We start from the raw sequence: 25896 nt of genomic DNA, 5'->3' as shown, positions 1-25896 counted from the left end.
GGGCAGGCCCATGATGCACACCAAGGGAGGTAGGGAGTGTTAGTCTCCCCCGAGTTTTGGAGTTGGATGGTAGGTGCGGTGATGTGGAATCGGAGAGAATAAAAGGTAGGGGAAGGTGTTCCTCGTGGCCAAAGACTCCATATTATTCTTTGTGTATTTATTAAAACTTCTCTGCAAAACAGGCACTGTGTGTGCACGACGCAACACCCCCACCCCTCCCATCCCCTGAATACAGAAGTTAAAAACCAGGTCTGATTGGGACGCAGGGGACCCTGGTGCCACTGAACCTTCTGCACTGTGAACCTGCTGAACTATTGACAGCTGCGCTTTTGATATGTAGGGTCGAAACCTTTATCTCGGCCCCTCTATCACGATTTGTTGAAGATGCTGTGATTTCCTGCTTTACCGATTTACTGCGATTTAGCCAACTTCAGGCAATTAGTGCAAGCAACGGAAAATAGATCTTATCGATAATTTACAGAAACTGTTGACATTGTTTTTGATACGGTGCTTGGGAAAAAAAAGTCCAAAAATGTATCCACCTCGCAAAATACACTTGCCAGAAGTGGGATTTGAACCCACACCTCCAAGGGAGGCTGCGACCTGAACGCAGCGCCTTAGACCACTCGGCCATCCTGACACTCTTCACACTTCACTCATGGCTCAATTTCGAGCGTATAAACCAAAATGAGTGCCATGTACTGAGTGAATGTTATTTAATGTCCTCTGTATTTTCAATTCCAGACCTTCCTGCTCAGGGAAACAGTGGGATCTGAAGCTGATGAAGGAGAGGATGGATCATCCTGACAGTGGATCCGGTGGTGACTGCTACTAATTCTCAATCATCTACTACATGGGGTGTGGACATGCTGAATTTTGAGCCAGTGCACATGGCCGGTGGTGACTGCTACTAATTCTCAATCATCTACTACAGGGGGTGTGGACATGCAGAATTTGGAGCCAGTTCAAGATTCAGATCAGGAGGTGCCTGGCTCCATACCAATCAACTCAGTGCCTCTGAGACAAGGACTTGAACGGTACAGTTTGAGTCCTCGACCGCCATGCTCAACGCGGCTGCAAGGATTCGGGGTGTATTGACTGAATGTGGCATTTCTTGTTGTGTACTATTCTTGTATACTGGTTTAGTATAGTATCTTTTTTTTTAGCAGCTATGTTTGTTTTGTATTGGTTAAGGAGAAATGTTGTGTTCGTCATGGGCACGCCTATGATACACACCAAGGGAGGTAGGGAGTGTTAGTCTCCCCCGAGTTTTGGAGTTGGATGGTAGCCGCGGTGACGTGGAACCAGAGAGAATAAAAGGTCAGGGAAGGTGTTCCTCGTGGCCAATGACTCTATATTATTCTCTGTGTATTTATTAAAACTTATTTGCGAAACAGGCACTGTGTGTGCACGATGCAACACACCCCTCCCATGCCCAGAATACAGAAGTTAAAAACCAGCTGTGATTGGGACGCAGGCGACCCTGGTGCCACTGAACCTTCTGCACTGTGAACCTGCTGAACTATGGACAGCTGTGCTTTTGATATGTAGGGTCGAAACCTTTATCTCGGCCCCTCTATCACGATTTGTTGAAGATGCTGTGATTTCCTGCTTTACCGATTTACTGCGATTTAGCCAACTTCAGGCAATTAGTGCAACCAACGGACAATAGATCTTATCGATAATTTACAGAAACTGTTGACATTGTTTTTGATAAGGGTGCTTGGAAAAAAAAGTCCAAAAATGTATCCACCTCGCAAAGACACTTATCAGAAGAGGGGTTTGAACCCACGTCTCCAAGGGAGACTGTGACCTGAATGCAGCACCTTAGACCACCCGGCCATCCTGACACTCTTGACACCAGACTAATGGCTCAATTTCCAGCTTATAAACCAAAATGAGTGCCATGTACTGAGTGAATGTTATTTAATGTCCTCTGTATTTTCAATTCCAGACCTTCCTGCTCAGGGAAACAGTGGGATCTGAAGCTGATGAAGGAGAGAGGATGGATCATCCTGACAGTGGACCCTGTGGTGACTGCTACTAATTCTCAATCATCTACTACATGGGGTGTGGACTTGCAGAATTTTGAGCCAGTGCATATGGCCGGTGGTGACTGCTACTAATTCTCAATCATCTACTACAGGGGGTGTGGACATGCAGAATTTGAAGCCAGTTCAAGATTCAGATCAGGAGGTGCCTGGCTCCATACCAATCAACTCAGTGCCTCTGAGACAAGGACTTGAACGGTACAGTTTGAGTCCTCGACCGCCATGCTCAACGCGGCTGCAAGGATTTGGGGTGGATTGACTGAATGTGGCATTTCTTGTTGTGTACTATTCTTGTATACTGGTTTAGTATAGTATCTTTTTTTTTAGCAGCTATGTTTGTTTTGTATTGGTTAAGGAGAAATGTTGTGTTTTTCATGGGCACGCCTATGATGCACACCAAGGGAGGTAGGGAGTGTTAGTCTCCCCCGAGTTTTGGAGTTGGATGGTAGGCGCGGTGACGTGGAACCGGAGAGAATAAAAGGTCAGGGAAGGTGTTCCTCGTGGCCAATGACTCTATATTATTCTCTGTGTATTTATTAAAACTTATTTGCGAAACAGGCACTGTGTGTGCACGATGCAACACACCCCTCCCATGCCCAGAATACAGAAGTTAAAAACCAGCTGTGATTGGGACGCAGGGGACCCTGGTGCCACTGAACCTTCTGCACTGTGAACCTGCTGAACTATGGACAGCTGTGGTTTTGATATGTAGGGTCGAAACCTTTATCTCGGCCCCTCTATCACGATTTGTTGAAGATGCTGTGATTTTCTGCTTTACCGATTTACTGCGATTTAGCCAACTTCAGGCAATTACTGCAAGCAACGGACAATAGATCTTATCGATAATTTACAGAAACTGTTGACATTGTTTTTGATAAGGGTGCTTGGAAAAAAAAGTCCAAAAATGTATCCACCTCACAAAGACACTTGTCAGAAGATGGGTTTCAACCCACGTCTCCAAGGGAGACTGTGACCTGAATGCAGCACCTTAGACCACCCGGCCATCCTGACACTCTTGACACCAGACTGATGGCTCAATTTTCAGCTTATAAACCAAAATGAGTGCCATGTACTGAGTGAATGTTATTTAATGTCCTCTGTATTTTCAATTCCAGACCTTCCTGCTCAGGGAAACAGTGGGATCTGAAGCTGATGAAGGAGAGAGGATGGATCATCCTGACAGTGGACCCTGTGGTGGCTGCTACTAATTCTCAATCATCTACTACATGGGGTGTGGACTTGCAGAATTTTGAGCCAGTGCATATGGCCGGTGGTGACTGCTACTAATTCTCAAACATCTACTACAGGGGGGGGGGACATGCAGAATTTGGAGCCAGTTCAAGATTCAGATCAGGAGGTGCCTGGCTCCATACCAATCAACTCAGTGCCTCTGAGACAAGGACTTGAACGGTACAGTTTGAGTCCTCGACCGCCATGCTCAACGCGGCTGCAAGGATTCGGGGTGGATTGACTGAATGTGGTATTTATTGTTGTGTACTATTTTTGTATACTAGATTAGTATAGTATCTTTTTTTTGAGCAGCTATGTTTGTTTTGTATTGGTTAAGGAGAAATGTTGTGTTCGTCATGGGCAGGCCCATGATGCACACCAAGGGAGGTAGGGAGTGTTAGTCTCCCCCGAGTTTTGGAGTTGGATGGTAGGTGCGGTGATGTGGAATCGGAGAGAATAAAAGGTAGGGGAAGGTGTTCCTCGTGGCCAAAGACTCCATATTATTCTTTGTGTATTTATTAAAACTTCTCTGCAAAACAGGCACTGTGTGTGCACGACGCAACACCCCCACCCCTCCCATCCCCTGAATACAGAAGTTAAAAACCAGGTCTGATTGGGACGCAGGGGACCCTGGTGCCACTGAACCTTCTGCACTGTGAACCTGCTGAACTATTGACAGCTGCGCTTTTGATATGTAGGGTCGAAACCTTTATCTCGGCCCCTCTATCACGATTTGTTGAAGATGCTGTGATTTCCTGCTTTACCGATTTACTGCGATTTAGCCAACTTCAGGCAATTAGTGCAAGCAACGGAAAATAGATCTTATCGATAATTTACAGAAACTGTTGACATTGTTTTTGATACGGTGCTTGGGAAAAAAAAGTCCAAAAATGTATCCACCTCGCAAAATACACTTGCCAGAAGTGGGATTTGAACCCACACCTCCAAGGGAGGCTGCGACCTGAACGCAGCGCCTTAGACCACTCGGCCATCCTGACACTCTTCACACTTCACTCATGGCTCAATTTCGAGCGTATAAACCAAAATGAGTGCCATGTACTGAGTGAATGTTATTTAATGTCCTCTGTATTTTCAATTCCAGACCTTCCTGCTCAGGGAAACAGTGGGATCTGAAGCTGATGAAGGAGAGGATGGATCATCCTGACAGTGGATCCGGTGGTGACTGCTACTAATTCTCAATCATCTACTACATGGGGTGTGGACATGCTGAATTTTGAGCCAGTGCACATGGCCGGTGGTGACTGCTACTAATTCTCAATCATCTACTACAGGGGGTGTGGACATGCAGAATTTGGAGCCAGTTCAAGATTCAGATCAGGAGGTGCCTGGCTCCATACCAATCAACTCAGTGCCTCTGAGACAAGGACTTGAACGGTACAGTTTGAGTCCTCGACCGCCATGCTCAACGCGGCTGCAAGGATTCGGGGTGTATTGACTGAATGTGGCATTTCTTGTTGTGTACTATTCTTGTATACTGGTTTAGTATAGTATCTTTTTTTTTAGCAGCTATGTTTGTTTTGTATTGGTTAAGGAGAAATGTTGTGTTCGTCATGGGCACGCCTATGATACACACCAAGGGAGGTAGGGAGTGTTAGTCTCCCCCGAGTTTTGGAGTTGGATGGTAGCCGCGGTGACGTGGAACCAGAGAGAATAAAAGGTCAGGGAAGGTGTTCCTCGTGGCCAATGACTCTATATTATTCTCTGTGTATTTATTAAAACTTATTTGCGAAACAGGCACTGTGTGTGCACGATGCAACACACCCCTCCCATGCCCAGAATACAGAAGTTAAAAACCAGCTGTGATTGGGACGCAGGCGACCCTGGTGCCACTGAACCTTCTGCACTGTGAACCTGCTGAACTATGGACAGCTGTGCTTTTGATATGTAGGGTCGAAACCTTTATCTCGGCCCCTCTATCACGATTTGTTGAAGATGCTGTGATTTCCTGCTTTACCGATTTACTGCGATTTAGCCAACTTCAGGCAATTAGTGCAACCAACGGACAATAGATCTTATCGATAATTTACAGAAACTGTTGACATTGTTTTTGATAAGGGTGCTTGGAAAAAAAAGTCCAAAAATGTATCCACCTCGCAAAGACACTTATCAGAAGAGGGGTTTGAACCCACGTCTCCAAGGGAGACTGTGACCTGAATGCAGCACCTTAGACCACCCGGCCATCCTGACACTCTTGACACCAGACTAATGGCTCAATTTCCAGCTTATAAACCAAAATGAGTGCCATGTACTGAGTGAATGTTATTTAATGTCCTCTGTATTTTCAATTCCAGACCTTCCTGCTCAGGGAAACAGTGGGATCTGAAGCTGATGAAGGAGAGAGGATGGATCATCCTGACAGTGGACCCTGTGGTGACTGCTACTAATTCTCAATCATCTACTACATGGGGTGTGGACTTGCAGAATTTTGAGCCAGTGCATATGGCCGGTGGTGACTGCTACTAATTCTCAATCATCTACTACAGGGGGTGTGGACATGCAGAATTTGAAGCCAGTTCAAGATTCAGATCAGGAGGTGCCTGGCTCCATACCAATCAACTCAGTGCCTCTGAGACAAGGACTTGAACGGTACAGTTTGAGTCCTCGACCGCCATGCTCAACGCGGCTGCAAGGATTTGGGGTGGATTGACTGAATGTGGCATTTCTTGTTGTGTACTATTCTTGTATACTGGTTTAGTATAGTATCTTTTCTTTTAGCAGCTATGTTTGTTTTGTATTGGTTAAGGAGAAATGTTGTGTTTTTCATGGGCACGCCTATGATGCACACCAAGGGAGGTAGGGAGTGTTAGTCTCCCCCGAGTTTTGGAGTTGGATGGTAGGCGCGGTGACGTGGAACCGGAGAGAATAAAAGGTCAGGGAAGGTGTTCCTCGTGGCCAATGACTCTATATTATTCTCTGTGTATTTATTAAAACTTATTTGCGAAACAGGCACTGTGTGTACACGATGCAACACACCCCTCCCATGCCCAGAATACAGAAGTTAAAAACCAGCTGTGATTGGGACGCAGGGGACCCTGGTGCCACTGAACCTTCTGCACTGTGAACCTGCTGAACTATGGACAGCTGTGGTTTTGATATGTAGGGTCGAAACCTTTATCTCGGCCCCTCTATCACGATTTGTTGAAGATGCTGTGATTTTCTGCTTTACCGATTTACTGCGATTTAGCCAACTTCAGGCAATTACTGCAAGCAACGGACAATAGATCTTATCGATAATTTACAGAAACTGTTGACATTGTTTTTGATAAGGGTGCTTGGAAAAAAAAGTCCAAAAATGTATCCACCTCACAAAGACACTTGTCAGAAGATGGGTTTCAACCCACGTCTCCAAGGGAGACTGTGACCTGAATGCAGCACCTTAGACCACCCGGCCATCCTGACACTCTTGACACCAGACTGATGGCTCAATTTTCAGCTTATAAACCAAAATGAGTGCCATGTACTGAGTGAATGTTATTTAATGTCCTCTGTATTTTCAATTCCAGACCTTCCTGCTCAGGGAAACAGTGGGATCTGAAGCTGATGAAGGAGAGAGGATGGATCATCCTGACAGTGGACCCTGTGGTGGCTGCTACTAATTCTCAATCATCTACTACATGGGGTGTGGACTTGCAGAATTTTGAGCCAGTGCATATGGCCGGTGGTGACTGCTACTAATTCTCAAACATCTACTACAGGGGGGGGGGACATGCAGAATTTGGAGCCAGTTCAAGATTCAGATCAGGAGGTGCCTGGCTCCATACCAATCAACTCAGTGCCTCTGAGACAAGGACTTGAACGGTACAGTTTGAGTCCTCGACCGCCATGCTCAACGCGGCTGCAAGGATTCGGGGTGGATTGACTGAATGTGGTATTTATTGTTGTGTACTATTTTTGTATACTAGATTAGTAAAGTATCTTTTTTTTGAGCAGCTATGTTTGTTTTGTATTGGTTAAGGAGAAATGTTGTGTTCGTCATGGGCACGCCCATGATGCACACCAAGGGAGGTAGGGAGTGTTAGTCTCCCCCGAGTTTTGGAGTTGGATGGTAGGTGCGGTGATGTGGAATCGGAGAGAATAAAAGGTAGGGGAAGGTGTTCCTCGTGGCCAAAGACTCCATATTATTCTTTGTGTATTTATTAAAACTTCTCTGCAAAACAGGCACTGTGTGTGCACGATGCAACACCCCCACCCCTCCCATCCCCTGAATACAGAAGTTAAAAACCAGGTCTGATTGGGACGCAGGGGACCCTGGTGCCACTGAACCTTCTGCACTGTGAACCTGCTGAACTATTGACAGCTGCGCTTTTGATATGTAGGGTCGAAACCTTTATCTCGGCCCCTCTATCACGATTTGTTGAAGATGCTGTGATTTCCTGCTTTACCGATTTACTGCGATTTAGCCAACTTCAGGCAATTAGTGCAAGCAACGGAAAATAGATCTTATCGATAATTTACAGAAACAGTTGACATTGTTTTTGATACGGTGCTTGGGAAAAAAAAGTCCAAAAATGTATCCACCTCGCAAAATACACTTGCCAGAAGTGGGATTTGAACCCACACCTCCAAGGGAGGCTGCAACCTGAACGCAGCGCCTTAGACCACTCGGCCATCCTGACACTCTTCACACTTCACTCATGGCTCAATTTCGAGCGTATAAACCAAAATGAGTGCCATGTACTGAGTGAATGTTATTTAATGTCCTCTGTATTTTCAGTTCCAGACCTTCCTGCTCAGGGAAACAGTGGGATCTGAAGCTGATGAAGGAGAGGATGGATCATCCTGACAGTGGATCCGGTGGTGACTGCTACTAATTCTCAATCATCTACTACATGGGGTGTGGACATGCTGAATTTTGAGCCAGTGCACATGGCCGGTGGTGACTGCTACTAATTCTCAATCATCTACTACAGGGGGTGTGGACATGCAGAATTTGGAGCCAGTTCAAGATTCAGATCAGGAGGTGCCTGGCTCCATACCAATCAACTCAGTGCCTCTGAGACAAGGACTTGAACGGTACAGTTTGAGTCCTCGACCGCCATGCTCAACGCGGCTGCAAGGATTTGGGGTGTATTGACTGAATGTGGCATTTCTTGTTGTGTACTATTCTTGTATACTGGTTTAGTATAGTATCTTTTTTTTTAGCAGCTATGTTTGTTTTGTATTGGTTAAGGAGAAATGTTGTGTTCGTCATGGGCACGCCTATGATGCACACCAAGGGAGGTAGGGAGTGTTAGTCTCCCCCGAGTTTTGGAGTTGGATGGTAGGCGCGGTGACGTGGAACCGGAGAGAATAAAAGGTCAGGGAAGGTGTTCCTCGTGGCCAATGACTCTATATTATTCTCTGTGTATTTATTAAAACTTATTTGCGAAACAGGCACTGTGTGTGCACGATGCAACACACCCTTCCCATGCCCAGAATACAGAAGTTAAAAACCAGCTGTGATTGGGACGCAGGCGACCCTGGTGCCACTGAACCTTCTGCACTGTGATCCTGCTGAACTATTGACAGCTGCGCTCTTGATATGTAGGGTCGAAACCTTTATCTCTGCCCCTCTATCACGATTTGTTGAAGATGCTGTGATTTCCCGCTTTACCGATTTACTGCGATTTAGCCAACTTCAGGAAATTAGTGCAAGCAACGGACAATAGATCTTATCGATAATTTACAGAAACTGTTGACATTGTTTTTGATACGGGTGCTTGGAAAAAAAAAGTCCAAAAATGTATCCACCTCGCAAAAGACACTCGTCAGAAGTGGGATTCGAACCCACACCTCAAAAGAAGACTGTGACCTGAACGCAGAGCCTTAGACCACTTGGCCATCCTGACACTCTTGGCACTGCACTGATGGCTCAATTTCCAGCTTATAAACCAAAATGAGTGCCATGTACTGAGTGAATGTTGTTTAATGTCCTCTGTATTTTCAATTCCAGACCTTCCTGCTCAGGGAAACAGTGGGATCTGAAGCTGATGAAGGAGAGAAGATGGATCATCCTGACAGTGGATCCGGTGGTGATTGCTACTAATTCTCAATCATCTACTACATGGGGTGTGGACATGCTGAATTTTGAGCCAGTGCACATGGCCGGTGGTGACTGCTACTAATTCTCAATCATCTACTACAGGGGGTGTGGACATGCAGAATTTGGAGCCAGTTCAAGATTCAGATCAGGAGGTGCCTGGCTCCATACCAATCAACTCAGTGCCTCTGAGACAAGGACTTGAACGGTACAGTTTGAGTCCTCGACCGCCATGCTCAACGCGGCTGCAAGGATTCGGGGTGGATTGACTGAATGTGGCATTTCTTGTTGTGTACTATTCTTTTATACTGGATTAGTATAGTATCTTTTTTTTGAGCAGCTATGTTTGTTTTGTATTGGTTAAGGAGAAATGTTGTGTTTGTCATGGGCACGCCTATGATGCACACCAAGGGAGGTAGGGAGTGCTAGTCTCCCCCGAGTTTTGGAGTTGGATGGTAGGCGCGGTGACGTGGAACCGTAGAGAATAAAAGGTCAGGGAAGGTGTTCCTCGTGGCCAATGACTCTATATTATTCTCTGTGTATTTATTAAAACTTATCTGCGAAACAGGCACCGTGTGTGCACGATGCAACACACCCCTCCCATGCCCTGAATACAGAAGTTAAAAACCAGCTGTGATTGGGACGCAGGGGACCCTGGTGCCACTGAACCTTCTGCACTGTGATCCTGCTGAACTATTGACAGCTGCGCTCTTGATATGTAGGGTCGAAACCTTTATCTCTGCCCCTCTATCACGATTTGTTGAAGATGCTGTGATTTCCCGCTTTACCGATTTACTGCGATTTAGCCAACTTCAGGAAATTAGTGCAAGCAACGGACAATAGATCTTATCGATAATTTACAGAAACTGTTGACATTGTTTTTGATACGGGTGCTTGGAAAAAAAAAGTCCAAAAATGTATCCACCTCGCAAAAGACACTCGTCAGAAGTGGGATTCGAACCCACACCTCAAAAGAAGACTGTGACCTGAACGCAGAGCCTTAGACCACTTGGCCATCCTGACACTCTTGGCACTGCACTGATGGCTCAATTTCCAGCTTATAAACCAAAATGAGTGCCATGTACTGAGTGAATGTTGTTTAATGTCCTCTGTATTTTCAATTCCAGACCTTCCTGCTCAGGGAAACAGTGGGATCTGAAGCTGATGAAGGAGAGAAGATGGATCATCCTGACAGTGGATCCGGTGGTGATTGCTACTAATTCTCAATCATCTACTACATGGGGTGTGGACATGCTGAATTTTGAGCCAGTGCACATGGCCGGTGGTGACTGCTACTAATTCTCAATCATCTACTACAGGGGGTGTGGACATGCAGAATTTGGAGCCAGTTCAAGATTCAGATCAGGAGGTGCCTGGCTCCATACCAATCAACTCAGTGCCTCTGAGACAAGGACTTGAACGGTACAGTTTGAGTCCTCGACCGCCATGCTCAACGCGGCTGCAAGGATTCGGGGTGGATTGACTGAATGTGGCATTTCTTGTTGTGTACTATTCTTTTATACTGGATTAGTATAGTATCTTTTTTTTGAGCAGCTATGTTTGTTTTGTATTGGTTAAGGAGAAATGTTGTGTTTGTCATGGGCACGCCTATGATGCACACCAAGGGAGGTAGGGAGTGCTAGTCTCCCCCGAGTTTTGGAGTTGGATGGTAGGCGCGGTGACGTGGAACCGGAGAGAATAAAAGGTCAGGGAAGGTGTTCCTCGTGGCCAATGACTCTATATTATTCTCTGTGCATTTATTAAACCTTATCTGCGAAACAGGCACCGTGTGTGCACGATGCAACACACCCCTCCCATGCCCTGAATACAGAAGTTAAAAACCAGCTGTGATTGGGACGCAGGGGACCCTGGTGCCACTGAACCTTCTGCACTGTGATCCTGCTGAACTATTGACAGCTGAGCTCTTGATATGTAGGGTCGAAACCTTTATCTCTGCCCCTCTATCACGATTTGTTGAAGATGCTGTGATTTCCCGCTTTACCGATTTACTGCGATTTAGCCAACTTCAGGAAATTAGTGCAAGCAACGGACAATAGATCTTATCGATAATTTACAGAAACTGTTGACATTGTTTTTGATACGGGTGCTTGGAAAAAAAAAGTCCAAAAATGTATCCACCTCGCAAAAGACACTCGTCAGAAGTGGGATTCGAACCCACACCTCGAAAGGAAACTGCAACCTGAACGCAGCGCCTTAGACCACTTGGCCATCCTGACACTCTTGACACTGCACTGATGGCTCAATTTCCAGCTTATAAACCAAAATGAGTGCCATGTACTGAGTGAATGTTGTTTAATGTCCTCTGTATTTTCAATTCCAGACCTTCCTGCTCAGGGAAACAGTGGGATCTGAAGCTGATGAAGGAGAGAGGATGGATCATCCTGACAGTGGATCCGGTGGTGATTGCTACTAATTCTCAATCATCTACTACATGGGGTGTGGACATGCTGAATTTTGAGCCAGTGCACATGGCCGGTGGTGACTGCTACTAATTCTCAATCATCTACTACAGGGGGTGTGGACATGCAGAATTTGGAGCCAGTTCAAGATTCAGATCAGGAGGTGCCTGGCTCCATACCAATCAACTCAGTGCCTCTGAGACAAGGACTTGAACGGTACAGTTTGAGTCCTCGACCGCCATGCTCAACGCGGCTGCAAGGATTCGGAGTGGATTGACTGAATGTGGCATTTCTTGTTGTGTACTATTCTTGTATACTGGATTAGTATAGTATCTTTTTTTGGAGCAGCTATGTTTGTTTTGTATTGGTTAAGGAGAAATGTTGTGTTCGTCATGGGCACGCCTATGATGCACACCAAGGGAGGTAGGGAGTGTTAGTCTCCCCCGAGTTTTGGAGTTGGATGGTAGGCGCGGTGACGTGGAACCGGAGAGAATAAAAGGTCAGGGAAGGTGTTCCTCGTGGCCAATGACTCTATATTATTCTCTGTGTATTTATTAAAACGTATTTGCGAAACAGGCACTGTGTGTGCACGATGCAACACACCCCTCCCATGCCCAGAATACAGAAGTTAAAAACCAGCTGTGATTGGGACGCAGGGGACCCTGGTGCCACTGAACCTTCTGCACTGTGAACCTGCTGAACTATGGACAGCTGTGCTTTTGATATGTAGGGTCGAAACCTTTATCTCGGCCCCTCTATCACGATTTGTTGAAGATGCTGTGATTTCCTGCTTTACCGATTTACTGCGATTTAGCCAACTTCAGGCAATTAGTGCAACCAACGGACAATAGATCTTATCGATAATTTACAGAAACTGTTGACATTGTTTTTGATAAGGGTGCTTGGAAAAAAAAGTCAAAAAATGTATCCACCTTGCAAAGACACTTGTCAGAAGAGGGGTATGAACCCACGTCTCCAAGGGAGACTGTGACCTGAATGCAGCACCTTAGACCACCCGGCCATCCTGACACTCTTGACACCAGACTGATGGCTCAATTTCCAGCTTATAAACCAAAATGAGTGCCATGTACTGAGTGAATGTTATTTAATGTCCTCTGTATTTTCAATTCCAGACCTTCCTGCTCAGGGAAACTGTGGGATCTGAAGCTGATGAAGGAGAGAGGATGGATCATCCTGACAGTGGACCCTGTGGTGACTGCTACTAATTCTCAATCATCTACTACATGGGGTGAGGACTTGCAGAATTTTGAGCCAGTGCATATGGCCGGTGGTGACTGCTACTAATTCTCAATCATCTACTACAGGGGGTGTGGACATGCAGAATTTGGAGCCAGTTCAAGATTCAGATCAGGAGGTGCCTGGCTCCATACCAATCAACTCAGTGCCTCTGAGACAAGGACTTGAACGGTACAGTTTGAGTCCTCGACCGCCATGCTCAACGCGGCTGCAAGGATTCGGGGTGGATTGACTGAATGTGGCATTTCTTGTTGTGTACTATTCTTGTATACTGGTTTAGTATAGTATCTTTTTTTTTAGCAGCTATGTTTGTTTTGTATTGGTTAAGGAGAAATGTTGTGTTCGTCATGGGCACGCATATGATGCACACCAAGGGAGGTAGGGAGTGTTAGTCTCCCCCGAGTTTTGGAGTTGGATGGTAGGCGTGGTGACGTGGAACCGGAGAGAATAAAAGGTCAGGGAAGGTGTTCCTTGTGGCCAATGACTCTATATTATTCTCTGTGTATTTATTAAAACTTATTTGCGAAACAGGCACTGTGTGTGCACGATGCAACACACCCCTCCCATGCCCTGAATACAGAAGTTAAAAACCAGCTGTGATTGGGATGCAGGGGACCCTGGTGCCACTGAACCTTCTGCATTGTGAACCTGCTGAACTATGGACAGCTGTGCTTTTGATATGTAGGGTCGAAACCTTTATCTCGGCCCCTCTATCACGATTTGTTGAAGATGCTGTGATTTCCTGCTTTACCGATTTACTGCGATTTAGCCAACTTCAGGCAATTAGTGCAAGCAACGGACAATAGATCTTATCGATAATTTACAGAAACTGTTGACATTGTTTTTGATAAGGGTGCTTGGAAAAAAAAGTCCAAAAATGTATCCACCTCACAAAGACACTTGTCAGAAGATGGGTTTCAACCCACGTCTCCAAGGGAGACTGTGACCTGAATGCAGCACCTTAGACCACCCGGCCATCCTGACACTCTTGACACCAGACTGATGGATCAATTTTCAGCTTATAAACCAAAATGAGTGCCATGTACTGAGTGAATGTTATTTAATGTCCTCTGTATTTTCAATTCCAGACCTTCCTGCTCAGGGAAACAGTGGGATCTGAAGCTGATGAAGGAGAGAGGATGGATCATCCTGACAGTGGACCCTGTGGTGGCTGCTACTAATTCTCAATCATCTACTACATGGGGTGTGGACTTGCAGAATTTTGAGCCAGTGCATATGGCCAGTGGTGACTGCTACTAATTCTCAAACATCTACTACAGGGGGTGTGGACATGCAGAATTTGGAGCCAGTTCAAGATTCAGATCAGGAGGTGCCTGGCTCCATACCAATCAACTCAGTGCCTCTGAGACAAGGACTTGAACGGTACAGTTTGAGTCCTCGACCGCCATGCTCAACGCGGCTGCAAGGATTCGGGGTGGATTGACTGAATGTGGTATTTATTGTTGTGTACTATTTTTGTATACTAGATTAGTATAGTATCTTTTTTTTGAGCAGCTATGTTTGTTTTGTATTGGTTAAGGAGAAATGTTGTGTTCGTCATGGGCAGGCCCATGATGCACACCAAGGGAGGTAGGGAGTGTTAGTCTCCCCCGAGTTTTGGAGTTGGATGGTAGGTGCGGTGATGTGGAATCGGAGAGAATAAAAGGTAGGGGAAGGTGTTCCTCGTGGCCAAAGACTCCATATTATTCTTTGTGTATTTATTAAAACTTCTCTGCAAAACAGGCACTGTGTGTGCACGACGCAACACCCCCACCCCTCCCATCCCCTGAATACAGAAGTTAAAAACCAGGTCTGATTGGGACGCAGGGGACCCTGGTGCCACTGAACCTTCTGCACTGTGAACCTGCTGAACTATTGACAGCTGCGCTTTTGATATGTAGGGTCGAAACCTTTATCTCGGCCCCTCTATCACGATTTGTTGAAGATGCTGTGATTTCCTGCTTTACCGATTTACTGCGATTTAGCCAACTTCAGGCAATTAGTGCAAGCAACGGAAAATAGATCTTATCGATAATTTACAGAAACTGTTGACATTGTTTTTGATACGGTGCTTGGGAAAAAAAAGTCCAAAAATGTATCCACCTCGCAAAATACACTTGCCAGAAGTGGGATTTGAACCCACACCTCCAAGGGAGGCTGCGACCTGAACGCAGCGCCTTAGACCACTCGGCCATCCTGACACTCTTCACACTTCACTCATGGCTCAATTTCGAGCGTATAAACCAAAATGAGTGCCATGTACTGAGTGAATGTTATTTAATGTCCTCTGTATTTTCAATTCCAGACCTTCCTGCTCAGGGAAACAGTGGGATCTGAAGCTGATGAAGGAGAGGATGGATCATCCTGACAGTGGATCCGGTGGTGACTGCTACTAATTCTCAATCATCTACTACATGGGGTGTGGACATGCTGAATTTTGAGCCAGTGCACATGGCCGGTGGTGACTGCTACTAATTCTCAATCATCTACTACAGGGGGTGTGGACATGCAGAATTTGGAGCCAGTTCAAGATTCAGATCAGGAGGTGCCTGGCTCCATACCAATCAACTCAGTGCCTCTGAGACAAGGACTTGAACGGTACAGTTTGAGTCCTCGACCGCCATGCTCAACGCGGCTGCAAGGATTCGGGGTGTATTGACTGAATGTGGCATTTCTTGTTGTGTACTATTCTTGTATACTGGTTTAGTATAGTATCTTTTTTTTTAGCAGCTATGTTTGTTTTGTATTGGTTAAGGAGAAATGTTGTGTTCGTCATGGGCACGCCTATGATACACACCAAGGGAGGTAGGGAGTGTTAGTCTCCCCCGAGTTTTGGAGTTGGATGGTAGCCGCGGTGACGTGGAACCAGAGAGAATAAAAGGTCAGGGAAGGTGTTCCTCGTGGCCAATGACTCTATATTATTCTCTGTGTATTTATTAAAACTTATTTGCGAAACAGGCACTGTGTGTGCACGATGCAACACACCCCTCCCATGCCCAGAATACAGAAGTTAAAAACCAGCTGTGATTGGGACGCAGGCGACCCTGGTGCCACTGAACCTTCTGCACTGTGAACCTGCTGAACTATGGACAGCTGTGCTTTTGATATGTAGGGTCGAAACCTTTATCTCGGCCCCTCTATCACGATTTGTTGAAGATGCTGTGATTTCCTGCTTTACCGATTTACTGCGATTTAGCCAACTTCAGGCAATTAGTGCAACCAACGGACAATAGATCTTATCGATAATTTACAGAAACTGTTGACATTGTTTTTGATAAGGGTGCTTGGAAAAAAAAGTCCAAAAATGTATCCACCTCGCAAAGACACTTATCAGAAGAGGGGTTTGAACCCACGTCTCCAAGGGAGACTGTGACCTGAATGCAGCACCTTAGACCACCCGGCCATCCTGACACTCTTGACACCAGACTAATGGCTCAATTTCCAGCTTATAAACCAAAATGAGTGCCATGTACTGAGTGAATGTTATTTAATGTCCTCTGTATTTTCAATTCCAGACCTTCCTGCTCAGGGAAACAGTGGGATCTGAAGCTGATGAAGGAGAGAGGATGGATCATCCTGACAGTGGACCCTGTGGTGACTGCTACTAATTCTCAATCATCTACTACATGGGGTGTGGACTTGCAGAATTTTGAGCCAGTGCATATGGCCGGTGGTGACTGCTACTAATTCTCAATCATCTACTACAGGGGGTGTGGACATGCAGAATTTGAAGCCAGTTCAAGATTCAGATCAGGAGGTGCCTGGCTCCATACCAATCAACTCAGTGCCTCTGAGACAAGGACTTGAACGGTACAGTTTGAGTCCTCGACCGCCATGCTCAACGCGGCTGCAAGGATTTGGGGTGGATTGACTGAATGTGGCATTTCTTGTTGTGTACTATTCTTGTATACTGGTTTAGTATAGTATCTTTTTTTTTAGCAGCTATGTTTGTTTTGTATTGGTTAAGGAGAAATGTTGTGTTTTTCATGGGCACGCCTATGATGCACACCAAGGGAGGTAGGGAGTGTTAGTCTCCCCCGAGTTTTGGAGTTGGATGGTAGGCGCGGTGACGTGGAACCGGAGAGAATAAAAGGTCAGGGAAGGTGTTCCTCGTGGCCAATGACTCTATATTATTCTCTGTGTATTTATTAAAACTTATTTGCGAAACAGGCACTGTGTGTGCACGATGCAACACACCCCTCCCATGCCCAGAATACAGAAGTTAAAAACCAGCTGTGATTGGGACGCAGGGGACCCTGGTGCCACTGAACCTTCTGCACTGTGAACCTGCTGAACTATGGACAGCTGTGGTTTTGATATGTAGGGTCGAAACCTTTATCTCGGCCCCTCTATCACGATTTGTTGAAGATGCTGTGATTTTCTGCTTTACCGATTTACTGCGATTTAGCCAACTTCAGGCAATTACTGCAAGCAACGGACAATAGATCTTATCGATAATTTACAGAAACTGTTGACATTGTTTTTGATAAGGGTGCTTGGAAAAAAAAGTCCAAAAATGTATCCACCTCACAAAGACACTTGTCAGAAGATGGGTTTCAACCCACGTCTCCAAGGGAGACTGTGACCTGAATGCAGCACCTTAGACCACCCGGCCATCCTGACACTCTTGACACCAGACTGATGGCTCAATTTCCATCTTCTAAACCAAAATGAGTGCCATGTACTGAGTGAATGTTGTTTAATGTCCTCTGTATTTTCAATTCCAGACCTTCCTGCTCAGGGAAACAGTGGGATCTGAAGCTGATGAAGGAGAGAGGATGGATCATCCTGACAGTGAATCCGGTGGTGACTGCTACTAATTCTCAATCATCGACTACTTGGGGTGTGGACATGCAGAAGTTTGAGCCAGTGCACATGGCCGGTGGTGACTGCTACTAATTCTCAATCATCTACTACAAGGGGTGTGGACATGCAGAATTTGGAGCCAGTTCAAGATTCAGATCAGGAGGTGCCTGGCTCCATACCAATCAACTCAGTGCCTCTGAGACAAGGACTTGAACGGTACAGTTTGAGTCCTCGACCGCCATGCTCAACGCAGCTGCAAGGATTCGGGGTGGATTGACTGAATGTGGCATTTCTTGTTTTGTACTATTCTTGTATACTGGATTAGTATAGTATCTTTTTTTTAAGCAGCTATGTTTGTTTTGTATTGGTTAAGGAGAAATGTTGTGTTCGTCATGGGCACGCCTATGATGCACACCAAGGGAGGTAGGGAGTGTTAGTCTCCCCCGAGTTTTGGAGTGGGATGGTAGGCGCGGTGACGTGGAACCGGAGAGAATAAAAGGCCAGGGAAGGTGTTCCTCGTGGCCAATGACTCTATATTATTCTCTGTGTATTTATTAAAACTTATCTGCGAAACAGGCACCAGGTGTGCACGATGCAACACACCCCTCCCATGCCCTGAATACAGAAGTTAAAACCCAGCTGTGATTGGGACGCAGGGGACCCTGGTGCCACTGAACCTTCTGCACTGTGAACCTGCTGAACTATTGACAGCTGCGCTCTTGATATGTAGGGTCGAAACCTTTATCTCTGCCCCTCTATCACGATTTGTTGAAGATGCTGTGATTTCCCGCTTTACCGATTTACTGCGATTTAGCCAACTTCAGGAAATTAGTTCAAGCAACGGACAATAGATCTTATCGATAATTTACAGAAACTGTTGACATTGTTTTTGATACGGGTGCTTGGAAAAAAAAAGTCCAAAAATGTATCCACCTCGCAAAAGACACTTGTCAGAAGTGGGATTCGAACCCACGCCTCCAAAGGAGACTGCGACCTGAACGCAGCGCCTTAGACCACTCGGCCATCCTGACACTGCACTGGTGGCTCAATTTCCAGCTTATAAACCAAAATGAGTGCCATGTACTGAGTGAATGTTGTTTAATGTCCTCTGTAATTTCAATTCCAGACCTTCCTGCTCAGGGAAACAGTGGGATCTGAAGCTGATGAAGGAGAGAGGATGGATCATCCTGACAGTGGATCCGGTGGTGACTGCTACTAATTCTCAATCATCTACTACATGGGGTGTGGACATGCTGAATTTTGAGCCAGTGCACATGGCCGGTGGTGACTGCTACTAATTCTCAATCATCTACTACAGGGGGTGTGGACATGCAGAATTTGGAGCCAGTTCAAGATTCAGATCAGGAGGTGCCTGGCTCCATACCAATCAACTCAGTGCCTCTGAGACAAGGACTTGAACGGTACAGTTTGAGTCCTCGACCGCCATGCTCAACGCGGCTGCAAGGATTCGGGGTGGATTGACTGAATGTGGCATTTCTTGTTGTGTACTATTCTTGTATACTGGTTTAGTATAGTATCTTTTTTTTTAGCAGCTATGTTTGTTTTGTATTGGTTAAGGAGAAATGTTGTGTTCGTCATGGGCACGCCTATGATGCACACCAAGGGAGGTAGGGAGTGTTAGTCTCCCCCGAGTTTTGGAGTTGGATGGTAGGCGAGGTGACGTGGAACCGGAGAGAATAAAAGGTCAGGGAAGGTGTTCCTCTTGGCTAATGACTCTATATTATTCTCTGTGTATTTATTAAAACTTATTTGCGAAACAGGCACTGTGTGTGCACGATGCAACACACCCCTCCCATGCCCAGAATACAGAAGTTAAAAACCAGCTGTGATTGGGACGCAGGGGACCCTGGTGCCACTGAACCTTCTGCACTGTGAACCTGCTGAACTATGGACAGCTGTGCTTTTGATATGTAGGGTCGAAACCTTTATCTCGGCCCCTCTGTCACGATTTGTTGAAGATGCTGTGATTTCCTGCTTTACCGATTTACTGCGATTTAGCCAACTTCAGGCAATTAGTGCAAGCAACGGACAATAGATCTTATCGATAATTTACAGAAACTGTTGACATTGTTTTTGATAAGGGTGCTTGGAAAAAAAAGTCCAAAAATGTATCCACCTCGCAAAGACACTTGTCAGAAAAGGGGCTTGAACCCACGTCTCCAAGGGAGACTGTGACCTGAATACAGCACCTTAGACCACCCGGCCATCCTGACACTCTCGACACCAGACTGATGGCTCAATTTCCAGCTTGTAAACCAAAATGAGTGCCATGTACTGAGTGAATGTAATTTAATGTCCTCTGTATTTTCAATTCCAGACCTTCCTGCTCAGGGAAACAGTGGGATCAGAAGCTGATGAAGGAGAGAGGATGGATCATCCTGACAGTGGACCCTGTGGTGACTGCTACTAATTCTCAATCATCTACTACATGTGGTGTGGACTTGCAGAATTTTGAGCCAGTGCATATGGCCGGTGGTGACTGCTACTAATTCTCAATCATCTACTACAGGGGGTGTGGACATGCAGAATTTGAGCCAGTTCAAGATTCAGATCAGGAGGTGCCTGGCTCCATACCAATCAACTCAGTGCCTCTGAGACAAGGACTTGAACGGTACAGTTTGAGTCCTCGACCGCCATGCTCAATGCGGCTGCAAGGATTCGGGGTGGATTGACTGAATGTGGTATTTATTGTTGTGTACTATTCTTGTATACTGGATTAGTATAGTATCTTTTTTTTGAGCAGCTATGTTTGTTTTGTATTGGTTAAGGAGAAATGTTGTGTTCGTCATGGGCACGCCCATGATGCACACCAAGGGAGGTAGGGAGTGTTAGTCTCCCCCGAGTTTTGGAGTTGGATGGTAGGTGCGGTGATGTGGAATCGGAGAGAATAAAAGGTAGGGGAAGGTGTTCCTCGTGGCCAAAGACTCCATATTATTCTTTGTGTATTTATTAAAACTTCTCTGCAAAACAGGCACTGTGTGTGCACGACGCAACACCCCCACCCCTCCCATCCCCTGAATACAGAAGTTAAAAACCAGCTCTGATTGGGACGCAGGGGACCCTGGTGCCACTGAACCTTCTGCACTGTGAACCTGCTGAACTATTGACAGCTGCGCTTTTGATATGTAGGGTCGAAACCTTTATCTCGGCCCCTCTATCACGATTTGTTGAAGATGCTGTGATTTCCTGCTTTACCGATTTACTGCGATTTAGCCAACTTCAGGCAATTAGTGCAAGCAACGGAAAATAGATCTTATCGATAATTTACAGAAACTGTTGACATTGTTTTTGATACGGTGCTCGGGGAAAAAAAGTCCAAAAATGTATCCACCTTGCAAAATACACTTGTCAGAAGTGGGATTTAAACCCACACCTCCAAGGGAGGCTGCGACCTGAACGCAGCGCCTTAGACCACTCGGCCATCCTGACACTCTGCACACCTCACTCATGGCTCAATTTCGAGCGTATAAACCAAAATGAGTGCCATGTACTGAGTGAATGTTGTTTTATGTCCTCTGTATTTTCAATTCCAGACCTTCCTGCTCAGGGAAACAGTTTGATCTGAAGCTGATGAAGGAGAGAGGATGGATCATCCTGACAGTGAATCCGGTGGTGACTGCTACTAATTCTCAATCATCGACTACATGGGGTGTGGACATGCAGAAGTTTGAGCCAGTGCACATGGCCGGTGGTGACTGCTACTAATTCTCAATCATCTACTACAAGGGGTGTGGACATGCAGAATTTGGAGCCAGTTCAAGATTCAGATCAGGAGGTGCCTGGCTCCATACCAATCAACTCAGTGCCTCTGAGACAAGGACTTGAATGGTACAGTTTGAGTCCTCGACCACCATGCTGAACGCGGCTGCAAGGATTCGGGGTGGATTGACTGAATGTGGCATTTCTTGTTGTGTACTATTCTTGTATACTGGATTAGTATAGTATCTTTTTTTTGAGCAGCTATGTTTGTTTTGTATTGGTTAAGGAGAAATGTTGTGTTCGTCATGGGCACGCCTATGATGCACACCAAGGGAGGTAGGGAGTGTTAGTCTCCCCTGAGTTTTGGAGTTGGATGGTAGGCGCGGTGACGTGGAACCGGAGAGAATAAAAGGTCAGGGAAGGTGTTTCTCGTGGCCAATGACTCTATATTATTCTCTGTGTATTTATTAAAACTTATCTGCGAAACAGGCACTGTGTGTGCACGATGCAATACACCCCTCTCATGCCCTGAATACAGAAGTTAAAAAACAGCCATGATTGGGACGCAGGGGACCCTGGTGCCACTGAACCTTCTGCACTGTGAACCTGCTGAACTATTGACAGCTGCGCTCTTGATATGTAGGGTCGAAACCTTTATCTCTGCCCCTCTATCACGATTTGTTGAAGATGCTGTGATTTCCCTCTTTACTGATTTACTGCGATTTAGCCAACTTCAGGAAATTAGTGCAAGCAACGGACAATAGATCTTATCGATAATTTACAGAAACTGTTGACATTGTTTTTAATACGGGTGCTTGAAAAAAAAAAATCCAAAAATGTATCCACCTCGCAAAAGACACTTGTCAGAAGTGGGATTCAAATGCACGCCTCCAAAGGAGACTGCAACCTGAACGCAGCGCCTTAGACCACTCGGCCATCCTGACACTCTTAACACTGCACTGATGGCTCAATTTCCAGCTTATAATCCAAAATGAGTGCCATGTACTGAGTGAATGTTGTTTAATGTCCTCTGTATTTTCAATTCCAGACCTTCCTGCTCAGGGAAACAGTGGGATCTGAAGCTGATGAAGGAGAGAGGATGGATCATCCTGACAGTGGATCCGGTAGTGACTGCTACTAATTCTCAATCATCTACTACATGGGGTGTGGACATGCTGAATTTTGAGCCAGTGCACATGGCCGGTGGTGACTGCTACTAATTCTCAATCATCTACTACAGGGGGTGTGGACATGCAGAATTTGGAGCCAGTTCAAGATTCAGATCAGGAGGTGCCTGGCTCCATACCAATCAACTCAGTGCCTCTGAGACAAGGACTTGAACGGTACAGTTTGAGTCCTCGACCGCCATGCTCAACGCGGCTGCAAGGATTCGGGGTGGATTGACTGAATGTGGCATTTCTTGTTGTGTACTATTCTTGTATAGTGGATTAGTATAGTATCTTTTTTTTGAGCAGCTATGTTTGTTTTGTATTGGTTAAGGAGAAATGTTGTGTTCGTCATGGGCACGCCTATGATGCACACCAAGGGAGGTAGGGAGTGTTAGTCTCCCCCGAGTTTTGGAGTTGGATAGTAGGCGCGGTGACGTGGAACCGGAGAGAATAAAAGGCCAGGGAAGGTGTTCCTCGTGGCCAATGACTCTATATTATTCTCTGTGTATTTATTAAAACTTATCTGCGAAACAGGCACTGTGTGTGCACGATGCAATACACCCCTCTCATGCCCTGAATACAGAAGTTAAAAAACAGCTATGATTGGGACGCAGGGGACCCTGGTGCCACTGAACCTTCTGCACTGTGAACCTGCTGAACTATTGACAGCTGCGCTCTTGATATGTAGGGTCGAAACCTTTATCTCTGCCCCTCTATCACGATTTGTTGAAGATGCTGTGATTTCCCTCTTTACTGATTTACTGCGATTTAGCCAACTTCAGGAAATTAGTGCAAGCAACGGACAATAGATCTTATCGATAATTTACAGAAACTGTTGACATTGTTTTTGATACGGGTGCTTGGAAAAAAAAAGTCAAAAAATGTATCCACCTCGCAAAAGACACTTGTCAGAAGTGGGATTCAAATCCACGCCTCCAAAGGAGACTGCAACCTGAACGCAGCGCCTTAGACCACTCGGCCATCCTGACACTCTTAACACTGCACTGATGGCTCAATTTCCAGCTTATAAACCAAAATGAGTGCCATGTACTGAGTGAATGTTGTTTAATGTCCTCTGTATTTTCAATTCCAGACCTTCCTGCTCAGGGAAACAGTGGGATCTGAAGCTGATGAAGGAGAGAGGATGGATCATCCTGACAGTGGATCCGGTGGGGACTGCTACTAATTCTCAATCATCTACTACATGGGGTGTGGACATGCTGAATTTTGAGCCAGTGCACATGGCCGGTGGTGACTGCTACTAATTCTCAATCATCTACTACAGGGGGTGTGGACATGCAGAATTTGGAGCCAGTTCAAGATTCAGATCAGGAGGTGCCTGGCTCCATACCAATCAACTCAGTGCCTCTGAGACAAGGACTTGAACGGTACAGTTTGAGTCCTCGACCGCCATGCTCAACGCGGCTGCAAGGATTCGGGGTGGATTGACTGAATGTGGCATTTCTTGTTGTGTACTATTCTTGTATACTGGATTAGTATAGTATCTTTTTTTTGAGCAGCTATGTTTGTTTTGTATTGGTTAAGGAGAAATGTTGTGTTCGTCATGGGCACGCCTATGATGCACACCAAGGGAGGTAGGGAGTGTTAGTCTCCCCCGAGTTTTGGAGTTGGATAGTAGGCGCGGTGACGTGGAACCGGAGAGAATAAAAGGCCAGGGAAGGTGTTCCTCGTGGCCAATGACTCTATATTATTCTCTGTGTATTTATTAAAACTTATCTGCGAAATAGGCACCATGTGTGCACGATGCAACACACCCCTCCCATGCCCTGAATACAGAAGTTAAAAACCAGCTGTGATTGGGACGCAGGGGACCCTGGTGCCACTGAACCTTCTGCACTGTGAACCTGCTGAACTATTGACAGCTGCGCTCTTGATATGTAGGGTCAAAACCTTTATCTCTGCTCCTCTATCACGATTTGTTGAAGATGCTGTGATTTCCCGCTTTACCGATTTACTGCGATTTAGCCAACTTCAGGAAATTAGTGCAAGCAACGGACAATAGATCTTATCGATAATTTACAGAAACTGTTGACATTGTTTTTGATACGGGTGCTTGGAAAAAAAAAGTCAAAATATGTATCCACCTCGCAAAAGACACTTGTCAGAAGTGGGATTCGAACCCACGTCTCCAAATGAGACTGCAACCTAAACACAGTGCCTTAGACCACTCGGCCATCCTGACACTCGTGACACTGCACTGATGGCTCAATTTCCAGCTTATAAACCAAAATGAGTGCCATGTACTTAGTGAATGTTGTTTAATGTCCTCTGTATTTTCAATTCCAGACCTTCCTGCTCAGGGAAACAGTGGGATCTGAAGCTGATGAAGGAGAGAGGATGGATCATCCTGACAGTGGATCCGGTGGTGACTGCTACTAATTCTCAATCATCTACTACATGGGGTGTGGACATGCTGAATTTTGAGCCAGTGCACATGGCCGGTGGTGACTGCTACTAATTCTCAATCATCTACTACAGGGGTTGTGGACATGCAGAATTTGGAGCCAGTTCAAGATTCAGATCAGGAGGTGCCTGGCTCCATACCAATCAACTCAGTGCCTCTGAGACAAGGACTTGAACGGTATAGTTTGAGTCCTCGACTGCCATGCTCAACGCGGCTGCAAGGATTCAGGGTGGATTGACTGAATGTGGCATTTCTTGTTGTGTACTATTCTTGTATACTGGTTTAGTATAGTATCTTTTTTTTGAGCAGCTATGTTTGTTTTGTATTGGTTAAGGAGAAATGTTGTGTTCGTCATGGGCACGCTTATGATGCACACCAAGGGAGGTAGGGAGTGTTAGTCTCCCCCAAGTTTTGGAGTTGGATGGTAGGCGCGGTGACGTGGAACCGGAGAGAATAAAAGGTCATGGAAGGTGTTCCTCGTGGCCAATGACTCTATATTATTCTCTGTGTATTTATTAAAACTTATTTGCGAAACAGGCACTGTGTGTGCACGATGCAACACACCCCTCCCGTGCCCTGAATACAGAAGTTAAAAACCAGCTGTGATTGGGACGCAGGGGACCCTGGTGCCACTGAACCTTCTGCACTGTGAACCTGCTGAACTATTGACAGGTGTGCTTTTGATATGTAGGGTCGAAACCTTTATCTCGGCCCCTCTATCACGATTTGTTGAAGATGCTGTGATTTCCTGCTTTACCGATTTACTGCGATTTAGCCA

General features: G+C 45.8%; 5 non-coding genes across 5 annotated transcripts; all 5 read right to left on the bottom strand.

Annotated features, from left to right (window-relative positions):
- Window positions 1–557: 557 nt before the first annotated feature.
- Window positions 558–640, bottom strand: TRNAL-CAG (transfer RNA leucine (anticodon CAG)). Its single transcript has one exon. It is a non-coding gene; the product is annotated as a tRNA-Leu (tRNA).
- Window positions 641–4196: 3556 nt separating this feature from the next.
- On the bottom strand, window positions 4197–4279 carry TRNAL-CAG (transfer RNA leucine (anticodon CAG)). The gene has a single exon. It is a non-coding gene; the product is annotated as a tRNA-Leu (tRNA).
- Window positions 4280–15116: 10837 nt separating this feature from the next.
- TRNAL-CAG (transfer RNA leucine (anticodon CAG)) lies at window positions 15117–15199 on the bottom strand. Its single transcript has one exon. It is a non-coding gene; the product is annotated as a tRNA-Leu (tRNA).
- Window positions 15200–18752: 3553 nt separating this feature from the next.
- Window positions 18753–18835, bottom strand: TRNAL-CAG (transfer RNA leucine (anticodon CAG)). The gene has a single exon. It is a non-coding gene; the product is annotated as a tRNA-Leu (tRNA).
- A 5978-nt stretch (window positions 18836–24813) lies between these two features.
- Window positions 24814–24896, bottom strand: TRNAL-UAG (transfer RNA leucine (anticodon UAG)). Its single transcript has one exon. It is a non-coding gene; the product is annotated as a tRNA-Leu (tRNA).
- Between the last annotated feature and the right edge of the window lie 1000 nt (window positions 24897–25896).

This window comes from Pleurodeles waltl, unplaced genomic scaffold, assembly GCF_031143425.1.
Source record: "Pleurodeles waltl isolate 20211129_DDA unplaced genomic scaffold, aPleWal1.hap1.20221129 scaffold_39, whole genome shotgun sequence".
Classification (NCBI taxonomy): Eukaryota; Metazoa; Chordata; class Amphibia; order Caudata; family Salamandridae; genus Pleurodeles; species Pleurodeles waltl.
This window is presented reverse-complemented; position numbering and strand designations above follow the sequence as displayed.